This window comes from Papio anubis, chromosome 2 (genome assembly GCF_008728515.1).
Source record: "Papio anubis isolate 15944 chromosome 2, Panubis1.0, whole genome shotgun sequence".
NCBI classification, from domain to species: domain Eukaryota; kingdom Metazoa; phylum Chordata; class Mammalia; order Primates; family Cercopithecidae; genus Papio; species Papio anubis.
In genome coordinates, this window is record NC_044977.1 from 177204665 (window position 1) to 177219664 (window position 15000).

The window sequence follows — 15000 nt, forward strand, 5'->3', positions numbered from 1 at the left end:
ACGAAACTACAGAAGCAGAACTGAAGATGTATATGTGGATTTTCATATATGTGTGTGTATGTGGGTATAGAGTTTGCATCACAAATTAAAAAGAAAATAATTGGACTATTTAGTAAGTGTAGTTAACAAAATTGGTTCACTAGCTGAAGAAAAATAAAGTTAAAATCCATATACAATATATATAAAACTCTCGGTATATTAGAATCTTAAAAGGAAATGGTAAAACCATTAAGGCAAAGGTCAAAAATACATTAAAATGTCTCCGAGATGTTAAAGTGGGCAAGGATTTCTTACATAAACTCTAAGAAGCGTAATTGTAACTGAGGTGTAAATTGATTAATTTGTCCATATCAAAATTAAAGAATTTAATTTAACAAAGCACACAAAATTATCATGCAGGTGACAGACTGAGAGAAGACATTTGAGTCATCCAAAACGCACAAGGAATTAATATGTAGAACCATTAGGACATTTATGAAAATCAGCCAAAAAACAAAAGAAAAATGGACTAAGGATAAGATTAGAAACTTCAAAAATTGGGAAACAAATACAAACAGATAATCCTAATAATCATAGAAATGCTAAAAATATAAGCTACAACTTCATACAAATAATACTACTAATAATAGAAAACTGGATAACATCAAATGCTTAGAAGTTATCAGAAAAAAAGGAATCCCCACAGACAGCTGATGGAAGTACACAGTAGTTCAGCCAGTGTGATGAAAAATTTGGCATTATTCATTCCTAGGAATGAGCCTCAGAGAATCTCTCATACGGGTCCATAAGGAGATGCAAGTGAAGATGTTTACTGCAACATTGTTCTTGAAAGTAATATTCATCTCCAGAAGAATGGATAAGAAGAACTTGACAAGTGCATGTGATTGAATGCTATGAAAACTATGTAATAGTCAGGAGCAATAAACCAGATTTACCAAGTACACATAAATAGTTCTTTAAAACATAACATTGAGTGGAAGTAAAAGTGGAAAGAGAATCTGATTTATATCTCAGTTACATTTAACAGATTTAAAACACAAACACACACACACAACTCCATATATTTTTCCAAGGTACGGCAATATCTAAATAAACATATTTAAGAAACCTAGGAAGGTCACTTATTATAATAAATACACCAGAGTGAGCATTTAAGAGGTAAAAATGGCACTCCAAGTGGGGATGAAAGGGAAAATAACAACAAAATAAACAAAATAGGAGCCACACACAGAATAAAGTGGATAGCATGCCACCAAAGGAAGTATAGAATCAACCCCTTTCTAGGCAGCTGAGTCACAGACACAGTCATTCCTAGGGTATGTTTTTAAATTACCTGTAAATCTATTCAATTCTCTCACCTCACAGCTTTCATTTTATCTACTTATCCATAAAGCTATCAGAGGAGAATAAAAAGTTTTGCTGAGATCACAGAAGAATGTGGAATAACTTTGAGCTTTCAAAATAGTAACCAGGTCTCTAACAAGTTATTGTTACTGATATGACTGACTTGGATTAGTGACCAAGTCAGCTAGACAGAAAGGATTTATACCAGTAATTGTCAAATTCTTCTCCAAAGTTCCACAAATGAGACACTTCTTAATTATCTTCAAGAAGTGTTTTAGATTTTTCTACATCAAGCTTTAGGTAATTCTTCACATCTCCCTTTTGAAAATCACATCGTATTTTCTCAGGTTTGCCCTTGTTGTGCCTCTCCCATTCTCCAAAAAGTCTCAAAAATGAGGACAATCATCATCATCTTAAAATAATAAGCATAGCGTAAATCTGCAAGTTTCTTTAAGACTTCAGAATATAATCCATCTAGGCTTGGACGGCTAAATGCATTTAAAGTAACTTTGTGATTTTTTTTTAAAGTATTGATTATTCACTACAGGTCATAGTAGCCTTTGTAAAAGGATTTAGTGATGTAGAACAATACATTAAAAATAAAAACACAACATGGAGATGGCCTTAGCAGTGAAACATATAACTACTGATTCAATATTCAACTGATTATATTTAAAATAGATTTAATGGTGATGTAGTGAGTAAGAATCAAAGATGCAAATTCTAGTTTCAAATTGTCCACTAATGACCTTCATCTCTAAAATGGCATGCTGTTTGTCAAGATCAAATGAGATAATGGATGTGAAATATTCCTGTAAACTGCAAAGTAAAAAATAAATGGATATTTTAATTTTTATTTCTAAACTTGTGTCCAAAGAAATGGAAGGGTGTATTAGCTAAAATGCTTTTGCTTACATTTAAGAAGCAACCCAACTGCAACTAGCCTAAGCAATAAAAGGAATTTATTAGCTCAATTTCTGAGAAAGCCTGGAGGGAGACTAGACGCATGGGCTGAAACAGGGCAGGCAGGGCCCATTTTTTCTTCCTTTATTTTTCAGCTCCAGCTTCTCAACAGTTCACCACCTTCATAGTCACAAAATGGTTGCCAATAGCATCTAGGCCTACATGTTTCCTGGAACAAATCTAGAAGAAATTTGATCTGCAACCCTGAGAGTTTAAATAAAATCCCTGAAATTAAGTGTCTTTGGCTCTGATTAGCCTGACTTGGGATATGTGCCCATCCATTAACCATCGCTGTGGCCAGCAGCATGGAACATACTGATGGGCTTAAGGTAATCAGGAATTGTGGCCAAAGTGGTTGCTTTGCAGAGCTCCATGGGGCAGTATTCCCAAATCTTTAAACAATAGATGCTGAAGAGCCAATCAACACAAGTAATTTATTGTGGGTATCTAGGAGAAAAGTTAACATTTACACTAGAAGTTTTTTGAGCTGGGAATAAGGCAGTCAGCCTCACTAATTGCAGGCCAAATCAGCGAGAAAAATCCTAGATTTTACTTATTGATAATTTTTCTCACACACAAATGCCCCTACTATGGATGGAAGTGTGTCCGGTCAAAATGCTTATGTCCAAGCCCTGACCCCCAGTGTAACTGCATTTGGATATAAGGCTTACAAGGAAGTAATTAAGTAATTAAATGAGGTTGTAAGAGTATAGTCCTGATCCAATAGGATTCGTGTCCTAGTAAGAAGAGACACCAGAGAGCTTTCCCACCGCCTTCACTGGCACTGTGGAAAGCCCATGTAAGAACACAATGAGAAGACAGCCAGGAAGCCAGCCCTCACCAGAAATCAGATTTGCTGGCACCTTGGTCTTCAACTTCCCAGCTTCCAAACCTGTGAGTAGTAAGTGTAAGCCCCGAGTCTGTGGTATTTTGTTATGGCAGACTGTACAAAGATAGCCCCTCTCCCCATGTCCTTCTGTGTACACGAACACACCTGGGTTTCTGCATTCAGAGGCTTTAAGAGTCATGCACACTCATGGTTTCCACTTCCCACACCCCTTTCCTGTATCAGCTTACTATGAGGATGCTTTCCTTCAACATTCTCGTAAAATTTTCTGGCAAACACTGTGTACTTTTCAGTTCTAATCTCACATGATCATTTAGAATCATGTGACTTCACTGAATGCCCCCTTCTCCTCTACCTTTTATGGAGTCCATGACCCAAATCATGATTTTCATCTCGCCCTCTGGCTCACTTCAGTTTTCTTTATGGATTTCTTCTTCGTTTTTTGATAAATGTTGGTGTATGTTTTGCCCTCTTCATGTCCTTATTCTCTTGTTATTCCAAGTTCTCAAGAACTTCACACTTATGTGCTGATGACTCCCTCGTGTAAATCCACCCTACCATTCTCATACCTTCAACTTCCTATCAGCCGTCTCCAAGTCAGTGACCATCCAGTCCTCAAGCTCAAGCATTCAAAACAAAGTGTATCGATATGATTATATCCACTTCTGAATGAAAACAAAGCCCTCTTACTGTCCGGATAAATGGTGCCACTAAACCATGCAGCTACTCAAGACGAAAATCTCAGAATTATTCTCAACTCCTTCTCCTTCACTCTCCACATCAACTAGTGACCTAGGACTAGTTTTCTCTCCCCAGGTGGTCTCTCTGCTTTCATTTTGTGCATTCTCTGCACATTTAATGCAAAAGAAAAGAAAATATGAAAAATCTTACCACTCCCCTGCTTAAAACCTTGCCATGGTTTCCCAGTACATAGCAAGTAAACTGAACTTTGCCTCAGGGCATGGGATGCTATGTGATGTAACAGGTAGCACCCTCGACAACTTCACCTAAGTCAGTGAGTGGATAAAGTATTATAGCAGGTTCGGTCACAATACAGTTCCTCCCTGAACTTAGCACTACAGCCCTGTGGCAGATCATATCATTATCTCATTTATTACACACCATAGCTTTAGGAAGTAAAGCTATCATATTATTCCCATGTTGTAGCTAATGAAACTGAGGAACAGAGAGGTTAAGCAGCTTGCTGAAGATCACACAAGTATCAGAGCAGGTCAATAAATAAATATGGTGGCCTAACTCAAGAGTCCACTTTTTAAACCATCCATGCAAGGAGTTATCATATATCTCAATCTGAGCCCTGTTAACCTGTCTAGGGATAGTTCAACAATTACATTAAAATTATTGTATGGATGTATCTTTTGCTAGGGAGGGGATCCATAGGTTTCCTAAGATTCTCAAAAGAATCCATGGCACAAAGTGCATAAAAAGAAGAAAAAATCCTGCTATGTGACTGTCATTCCTAGGAACTATAAAGTGACTTCCAGAAATCTTTCTTGGGAGGCACTGAAGATTGTAGAACTTTGGAACATTTTTTGTTATCATAATATGTTCATTTAAAACTCATCACATCTATGACATCTTCTCTGTATTAATTAAACTTCCTTCCAACAGGGTAAGAGCAAGGTGCTGGCAGGGCAAGTGGTGACCCATCCAGAGAACTGTGAGTGTCAACAGTCCCTCCAGTCCAGAGGTTCAGGTGAACAGCTGAACATACAAGTTTAGGAAAACAGGCTCACCTTCAACAAAGCATAGATAAACAGAATTCAGGCCTGATCCATAAGGATTTCTCTCAGGTAATGAAGTCCTTCAGGCTGAAGCTCAGTCATTTCCAGGGAGGGCTGAGTCACATTTAGATTCTTCCAGGTATAAGTTTCCTCAATTGAGGTGGTTGGGTTCGCCAGGCCTGGATATTTGCAAAATGCCCTGCTTGCCTTGATTAATGACTTTCTCCATAAAGCCAGTCTTGGTGATGACATGACAAAGCTCCTCTGTCCCTGTGTGTTAATAGTACAGCAAGACCATTAACTGTTGGCAAGTATCCCAAAATTGCTCTGAAGATGTAGAGGAATTCTAATGAAATGTAAAGCATTCATCAGAAAGGAGCACAATAGATTTTTCAAAGCTCATGCTCAGGACTTCCACTTAACAAATGCAATACCATCCCTCTTTAGGAAATATAGGCATTTCCTAAGGAAGAAAGAAAACTATTTCAAATTATCCTCTTTATTTTTCTATATTTTCTAAATTTTAGGTTATCAACATGAACTAATAGTATTGTTATAAGGGAAAAGAATTCATGGAAAATTAAAAAATTTTTCTAAAGTCATGTATTCTTGTGGTTCCCAAAAGTGTTTTATTGTCACATAAATGGGGGAAATGCACTAAAATGCAGAGCTACTGAATTAGTATCCCTGGTGCTGGGGGTCTGGATTATCGGCAAGTGGCATCCAGAAGTTCAGTTTATGTCAAGTATTCTTGCTTATAATTGACACAGTTGATTACCCACCCAATACCTTTCACATATTTCTTATAATAACCCCCATATGTTTTTTGAATAGCTACATCTCTCCATGCATCCCATATTATTTCGGAATAAGCTCAACCTTCCCCTCACTCCAATAGTGGTTCCTGGTTGGTTTTCATCAAGCATGAATTCATGGGTGGGCATGTGACCTGTGCAAGCCAATCAAGGTTGATTGTAGGACTCTTGCTCAGAATCTTGGGCCATAAACCCACTGTACCTTACCGGCACTGAAGAGAAACCCTAATACCCCAATGCCTATGACAGCCATCTTAAAGCCATGAGGGCAACCAAACTTAGGAGGAAAATGACACCATGAGAGCCACAGAGGGGAGATGGAAAGAAACTAAGATTTAGTGCTGCCCTCAAACTGCTGGATCAGCCAATCATGGAAGCTTTATTGCCTCTTCATGCTCAGGTCCATAAAATAATAAATCCCTTTCACTGAAAAGGTCAACTGAAATTAGATTTTCTGTTCCTTGCAACATGAAATCCTAGCTCATATGGAACTCCTTACAGTTATTGGTTTCAGTTGCAACACAGTGTATCAGCTGATTTAGTTCAGTCCAGCATTTTATTTATTTATTTATTTTTGGCATACCGAGATCAGACTTTAGCCATCCTCCATGGCAATCAAGTAATGTTTACCTATTTAAAAAAGCCAGCTGATGCAGTATACTTCAGGACTTTCTTCCCATCAATGATTATGACCATAACCGACGTTCCTCTGTAACAAGACTCTGGTTTCAGTGTTTCGTACCTCCATAGATGTCTCAGAATCAGCCCCTCTCTCAGATCTACTCATCCTGCCTTGAGGTCTCTAGTTCTCTCTCATTACTTCTGACTTGGACCTTGACTCCTTGCACAACTATTTTAAACTGACCCTCTATTGGGATAGTCTATGTTATTTTTCAGTTCACTTTTACGCCAGATGTTGACTGTCAGATACGCTTACCTTTCTTATTCATCTGCCATGATCTAGCCCAACCTGTCACAATGTCAGGATGCACAAACCCTGGGGTGCATCCAGAGAATTGGGCGGTCTGATCTGGAGATGCTGGAGATACAATAAATAAGCATTAATCTCTGTAAATAAAATGAGAACATTGGATTTAAGATTACTCTGAAATGTCTTCAATTTATAAGATGTAAGAGGCCAGAGACATAGTCCTTACTCTTGAGGTATTAACAAGCCCCGTACTCAGTAGGATGCTGATAATTAGAGGACTCAGTAATCAATATTTTCAAACAGCACTTTTCTGTGTAACAACTGAATAGTGTTGAATCCACTCCACAATTGTTAGAAATAGGACACATATTACTTAGTATTTTCAGCTTTATTTTTCAGAATGTAGGACACATTTTAATAATACAAAAAATGTTCTCTCTAAGATAGAAAATGCCGTAATATCACTATCTTGGTTAATCCCCATAGTAGCCTCACCACTGACAGGGAACATTCTTTGCATATCATAAAAGACTACTGGAGATTTATCCATTTTCTACCTCTGTGGCCACATATCTTACTATATCTGTCTCAAATCCTACACTCCAACCTAACCAGATGACCAACAGTCTCTGGAAGTCACAATTTTGTCTCTATCTTTTCTTTTTTCTCTAACCAGAATACTCATATGTAACTTCTTCATCCAGTGGGCATACTCATCATTTGAAACCCAGCTAAATTCTTACCTCCTCACATCAACCTTCTCTGATTTTCTGCAAGCTGTGGCTGCACCTTCTATGTAGAAGACAGACAGTGAAGGAAAGATTTCAGAGAAGAGCTGCAAGCCATTTGAAGCCCAGGAATTGCACCAGTGATGCTTCTTAGTGAATGCTTTAGGGTTTAACCAGTCAGATCTACAAATTCTCCTTTGCAAAGGAGCCAGGAAGCAGAATGGAAGAATGGACAAAAAGGTAGATGCTCCTTCCTGCAGTGTGTTACCAAATTAGAATTCAGGCAGAAGTTTCCTCTCCAACATATAGTAGCTAAAAACACTTAAAACTTTGTATTGTACATGTGCATATAATGGGTCGCAGAAGTCTGTGTTGTTCAAGTATGGTTGAACAAGTCTGTGGGCCCCTAACTCAAATATTAGGTTTATAGACAGTAAGAACAATAACCTCTCCATAGCACAGGGCCTGCTCTACTATAAGCACTCAATTAATATATTTTTTAATAAAAGTGAATGAAGGACCAAATAAACAATAGTCTTTACATCGAATAAAAGAATACCAAGTGCTAGTGAGAATGTGGAAGAAATGGAACTCTGATCACTAGTGATTGTCAATTGGCACAATCACATTGGAAAACTATTTGGTAGCTCTTCCTAAAACTACATGTAAAACCATGACCCAGTAATTCCACTCCTGAGTATACACCCTAAAGAAATGGGTACATATGTCCACCAGAAGACTTTAGCAAGAATGTTCATAGAAGCTTCATTCAAAATAGACAAAAATTAGAAACAACCCAATTGTTCATCAACAATCAAGTGGATAAGCAATGGTATATTATGGGTAGCAGAATACTACTCAGAAAGAAAAAGGATAAACTATTGCTAAACAGAACAACATAGATAAATTTTAGAAGTACAATAAAGAGGGAAAAAGACCAGACCTAAAGGAACACATAAGGTGTGATGATTCCATTTGTGAATTATGACCGTGAATATGAATATGAAGTTAAAAAACAGGCTGAGAAGAAGCAAGGCTGTGGTGTTGTAAATGTTCTGTATCTTGATCGAGGTGCCATTTCATGGGTGTGTGCATGTGTATATGTGTGTTTGTGTGTATTTGTACATATAAACACATGTGACACACATACACACACATACAAATATACATACATAAAAGTTCATAAAGTTGTATATTTAAAGTTTTGTGTACTTAATACATATGTTATATACATATATACAAATTTTTAACAACTTGAAGGAATTTCAGATTCATTTCATTTTCTGGTTGAACTTGAGAGAACACAGTAAGAAATTTCATCAGAGTCGAAAGTTCAGAGTTGGAAGGAACAATTTCCTTATTTTTCAAATGAGAACACAGAGCCCAAAGTCATTAACTTATTTAACCAGTGACCACTTTTTTTGTTAGTCACAGAGCTAAGTCAATGTTTTCATTACCCCATGCCTTCCAGTCTACACACATGCACACACACATACACCCCAAAAAAATACCAACAACAACAACAACTGTGGGCATGTATGTGGAATGGAGAGATGTCAGAGGAGCCTATAGAAACAAAAGGGGTTTTCTCTAAATCTCATTTTCCTCATTGCCCCTTCCCCATTTCTCCTTGATTTTCCTTTCCTTGACTTAATTCCAGGCATTGTTGACTTCTCTCATCTTCCCTGATGTTTATTCTGCCTTTCTCTACAATTACCCATCCCAGCCAAATACAACTCTATCTTAGTGGATCTCAGGATGGTCCTCAGATGATAGAAATGGAAAATATAGAGGAAATCATCTTCATTTTCTTAAAAGAAAAATAGCCCAACCCCAAGGAAACAGACTAGGGCTATTCATATATGTAATTAGTAAAGTAGTAAAGGCCAGTTTTGCCAGACTTAACCTCCTAGAGATACATTATGGGGGCCGTGCTAAAAGGGAATATAAGGAAAGTATGCCACAGAGCCTAAGAATTTGTGGTAACTAGTAACAAAAACTGGGACAAAAGGAAGAACATGCCATCAAAGCAGGCTCGGGATTCTCTGAGGAAAGTCAGCAAAACCTGGACAGTGCAAGAAAGAAACCAGTCTAAACCAGTGTAAAAGCCACTTGCTTGGGCTCAGTGTCTGAAAGTCATCACTGCCTCCTTAGGGTGGAGACTTCAAGGTTATATCAGAATTTACTACATAACCTTTGTTGTATGTTGTTATAGTGCTTTCAAGCTCATACAGTATGTAGTCAGTGTAACATAGTACTCAGTTTAGGGTGTGGATTTGGTCACTCTTAGCTAATCTTTTTTATTGTCACAAGAACATCCCAGGATTTTTTTTAAAAAATCCCTCTTAGAATGGCTATAGATAGAAAATTGGGACCTGATGAACTGACAGTTTTACTTATAGTCCTACAGTGGCCAAAATCAGATGCATACCTTATTTGTGCGTTCAGACACCTCATGTTATAATATGAATGGCTTTCTTCAACTCTGAAATAAAGTGAATCCTATTCATGGCAATCAGTTTAAAGTAATTATTTAAGACACCTAATATTTATTTATTTATTTATTTATTTATTATACTTTAAGTTCTAGGGTACATGTGCACAATGTGCAGGTTTGTTACATATGTATACATGTGCCATGTTGGTGTGCTGCACCCATCAACTCGTCATTTACATTCGGTGTATCTCCTAATGCTATCCCTCCCCCCTCGCCCCACCCCACAATAGGCCCCAGTGAAGACACTTCATATTTAAAGCAGCATAATGTATTGCTTTCTAGAAAGCCCCAAATTCATGAAATCCAGCAGGCAGAAGTCTCGTCTATTTAACCAGCAATGAGGCATACAAAGAAGTTTTCCAAAAATAATGAAAACCAGAAATTACTTCTTCCTGGAGCTGCAGGGAATCATATTTACCAGTTTCACTGAATAATCAACTACAAGTGGAATTCCTGAAGAAACACTGGCCATAACCAACAGGATACAGAAATCAACATCACGTGAAGCTACTGAGGCACATAGAGCAGACAGTCACTACCCTGCAGAGATCAAGGGAAAGAAAACACTTCATTCTAGGAGCCTGAGAGCCACGCACATCCAAGCGCTCTTATCCACACCCTTCTTATAGCTCTGCTGCAGATACCACTGAGTAAACCAATATCTGGCTAATTGTTCCCTTAACAGCAAAGAGTGAAGGATGATGACAGCAACAATAACATTAGCTGACACTTGTGAATGCTTATTATGTACCAAGTACTTTTATACATGCTTTATTCTACACTAAAACATTTCGTTTTCCCACAACACTATGAAGTAGGTGCTATTATGATATACGTTTCACAGATAAGGTCGCTGAGGCATAGGAGAGTTTAATAACACATCCAAAGCCACACAGCTACTAAGAGACAAATCGCGGACTTAAAATTGAGCTTTGACTCTACAGCCTCCATTCTCAACCATCAATTTACTGCCTCTTGGAAAACGGAGGTGTTCTCATTGACGTCCATTTTGCCCTGTGCTCAGAAGCTTCTCAAGTGTCTAAGCTAACCTAGCATGAATAAAAGGAGAGGGGTAGGAAAAGGGACAAAAAAAAAACTTTGAGGGGAGAGAATTAGGGTTGATTTAACAAGCAATCCTGTAGTTTAATTTCTATGCCTACTAAATATAGCCATTCTTCCCTTCAAACATTTTTTTTAAATAAAAGAACAGAACAAATTTTAATGGAAGTCAGGCAGAGAAAGGACAAGAGAGCAAGTAAATTGTTATCTGTAGATCATTGCACAAATGTAAGGTATTCTTAGCAGTATTTGAAGCTGTAAGAAATTCAGTGAATGCAATGCAATTCTGCCCAAACGAACTCTCTGTTAGTCTGCTGAGTGTTTGGCCAGTGTATTAACTCGTTGTGGCTTCTCGCAGTCTTTACTGAAAAGTTGTTTGCTTTCCTGTATTCCTTTTACCAAGGGTCTATTCAGGGAATAAAGAAAAAGAATGGTGATTCAGGAAGCAGATGGGGTGAGTGAGCTCAAGGTGAAAGAATGAGAACTAAGGTACTTATTCATTTGGCAAATATTTATTGAGCATTTCCTATATGGTATAAGTGCTAAGGATATAAGGAAAACTGAAATAGACCTCCTACCCTTAAAGAACTTACAGTCTACTAGAGGGGTCAACACATTTTTTTCTGTAAAGAGCTAGATAATATATATATATTATATATATATGTGTGTGTATATGTGTGTGTGTGTGTGTGTGTGTGTGTATATATACGTATGACTGGGCAGGTGATAAGGTCTCTGTTACAAGTACTCAACTCGCTGTTGTGTCAGGAAAGCAGCCAAAGACAATATGTAAATGATGAGTGTGGCTGCATTCCAATAAAACTTTATTTTAAAATCAGGCAGTGGGCTAGATTTGGCCCAAGGGACATAGTTTGCAAACCCTTGTTCTGGTAGCCATCTCAAGAAAGACTTACAGGAAAAACAGTTTCTGTGTGGTTTTATGTTCTGATCTGTTGAAAGTAGCCTTGAACAACTTTTGTCCCGGTATCAAATCTTTGAATCTTATTTAGTTCCTTGAGGGTTTTGTAGCTGTTACTCTAGTCTTTTAGCACTGACTGCTGCTGGGGAATATCTGTATCCAGTTGATTTTTTCCCCTAATAGGTGACTCCCCAGGTGATTCTTTCATTGTCTTTGAGGTCCAGGAAACTTGTTAGGGTATGTTGTAGTCATCCCAATATGAAAGGCTTTTTCTTTCCACAGGAGATTTTAGCCCATTTATGAGTACGGATATGACAAGTACTTTTATCATCCTATTTTATATTATGCTTTCTTTTTCTAGCTTCAAAACTTACTTTAACATGTCATCTTTTGCTTTATGTTTTCTGTTTCTTTTCATCTGTAGTACCATACATATTTTTGTGCTAGCAGTTACCTTTATAACTGTAACTTATACACTACCTATTAATTCCTTACTATAAACGATGAATTTAATACATTTTTCTCTTTCTCCTTCCTTCCTCCTTCATCTCTACTATCCAATTTTAGTTAATTATTTTATTTAATAGACACCTTTGTAAAGGTTATGTAATATATTAATAGTTACTATTTAATATGCTCTTTCATGTTTTTTGCTAAGGTCATGTTTGGTTTCTTCTTGTATCCTTACTACCTGCTGTGGACTGAACATTTGTGTCCCTCCAACCTTCATAGTTGAAGCCCAAATACCCAATGTGACAGTATTTGGGAGTGGGGACTTTAGGAGGTAATTAGGTCATCAGGGTGACGCTCTCTTGAACGGGATTAGTGTCTTTTACAAGAGATAGGAGAGAGAGAATATTTCTTTTCCTCTCTATTATGTGAGGAAACACAGAGAAAATGGTCATTTCCAAATCAAGATGAGTGCCCTCACCAGAGGTCAGATCGGCTGATGTCTTAATCTTAGACTTCCCAGCCTCCAGAAGTATGAGAAATAAATTTCTGTTGTTTAGTCATTCCATCTATGGTATTCTATTTTAGCAGCCCAAACTGACTAAAACACTATCTTTATTTTGAGCTCTTACATTTCTGCTTTTTGTTCTAGCTCCACAAAGGTGATGGGATTATTAGGTTTATTTACTCATAATGGAAAAATGGTTGCGATTATTATCTTTTTGATAGTAATATATTTTTTTCTGAACACGTATCTTTCTCGGCCACTGTTTTCTGTTGCTTCTCATCACTCTGGTTTCTTACACTGATCCTGTACTCTACAGTTTTCATTACTCAACATTGAAGTTGATGAGTATTTTTTGTAACAATTATTGTGTAGATTTCTTGTTACAGGTGTACTGGAATATTGCTCTGTGTGTGTGTGTGTGTATTTATGTGCGTTTACCCTTTCCTTCCCCCCCACCTTATGGAGATAGACAACTATAGGTTTTTTTGCAGTCTAAGGACTTATTTCTCCTCCACTACCATGTAAACACCTTGCTTCCTGCAGATGTGGCTTACCTGTGTAATTCATTTAACCTCATCTCCTTTGTTTCTTGAAAGGAATACAAGTCTGGAGAGTTCCAGCAACCACTGGGATTTAGGTATTTTTCACCTGAGTGTGTGCTCTCACTTTTCATGGGTGACTTGTTTCTGGCCATCTATAAGCTCTGTGGCCATGGTGTTTCTTCATTCGTACCCCTTTGTTTGGGCTCCACTGCTTTTTATAGCACTTCCACTAGCTTTGCAGTTTGGGATTTTGCTGTTATTTAGTTTTTTCTGAAAAAAATGAGTTTGTATCTGTATTTTTCATTCTTTTTTCCCTTAGGGGAATGTATCCTTTAGGAGAATTTTCTTAGGGAATGTTGGCTTTGCCGTATTCAAAGCAAAAATCTCAATGTAAGTATCGATAACTCAGGAATGTGAATGTGTGTGAAATTGTTAAAGTGACTGAGAGTAACCTAGGCTGGCTGAAGCTGAAACATGAAAACCAGAAAGAAAAAAAAATTCAGGTGAATTGTTTCCATATACCTGACCGCCTAAGTAAGCAACATCTTACTAAACAAAACATAGGAAGGCATCCAATCTTTTGAGAGCAAAATGATCCTTACCAAACCTGTTCATGTTCTTCAAAGAAAGACAGGAGGATGGGTGTGATCACAAGACCAAGAGTGGGGAAAACAGGACCTTTCTATGGGGGGAAATAAAATCTTAAGAGTAGGATGTGATCTCTCTATTCATAGGTACAATGTCAGAATGAGTTTGCCGAATATATTGGGGTTAAAATAAGTGTTTTGTTGTCACCTATTTTATTACTTCTAATTTAGAATATTTACACACATACTCACACATACACCTGATTTTGCCTACATGCATAACTGTGATTTTTTTTTTAACTGCACTGTCATTTTCTCCTTTATCTCAATAGTTTGCTTCACCCTATCTCCAAAGTGGCACTCTGGCCAGCCCTGACCTCTTCCCCAGGTAATTTATGCTAACAGTTTTCTTTTTGTCTTTCCTGCTTTCCTCCTTATTTATATAATTTATGCACACATGCATGTACATGCAAACAGATGCACACCACTTCTTTGTCATTATTTACTTTATAAAAAGGATTATTTTACATATTCTTTTTTGCCTCTAGCATTTCTTGAAAACATTACCTTGTGCTAATTCCTCAAAATCATCCTGAATAGCTCTAATTTGTCTTTTTAAATGTCTACATAAGATTTCATGGTGTAATTATATACCATAATTTATTCAGCTATCTCACTATTGATGAACATCTATATATTCTCTATTTTTTTTGCCACAACTTAGCAAAAACACATTTTTGCATATGTTTTATGTATCAGTGTTTGTGTATCTACAGGATAGATTTCTACAATTGGTAATTGTTGGGTCCATGGAAATATATATTTTGTAGTCTTAATGGAAACTGCCAAATTGCTTTTTGAAAAGGCAGAAACACCTCATATTTTTACCAGCGATGCATGAAACTCCCCTTTTCTCCACGTGCCCTCAATGAATATTTAAATCAGTTAATTTTGATTTATATTATTTTTCTTATCAGTCTTGGGATAATTTTCTCCTTTTTCACAAAGTGGTGTCATAGAAGAAGACATGGGCAGAGAGAGGTTCAAAAGGAAAAGTCAGAATGT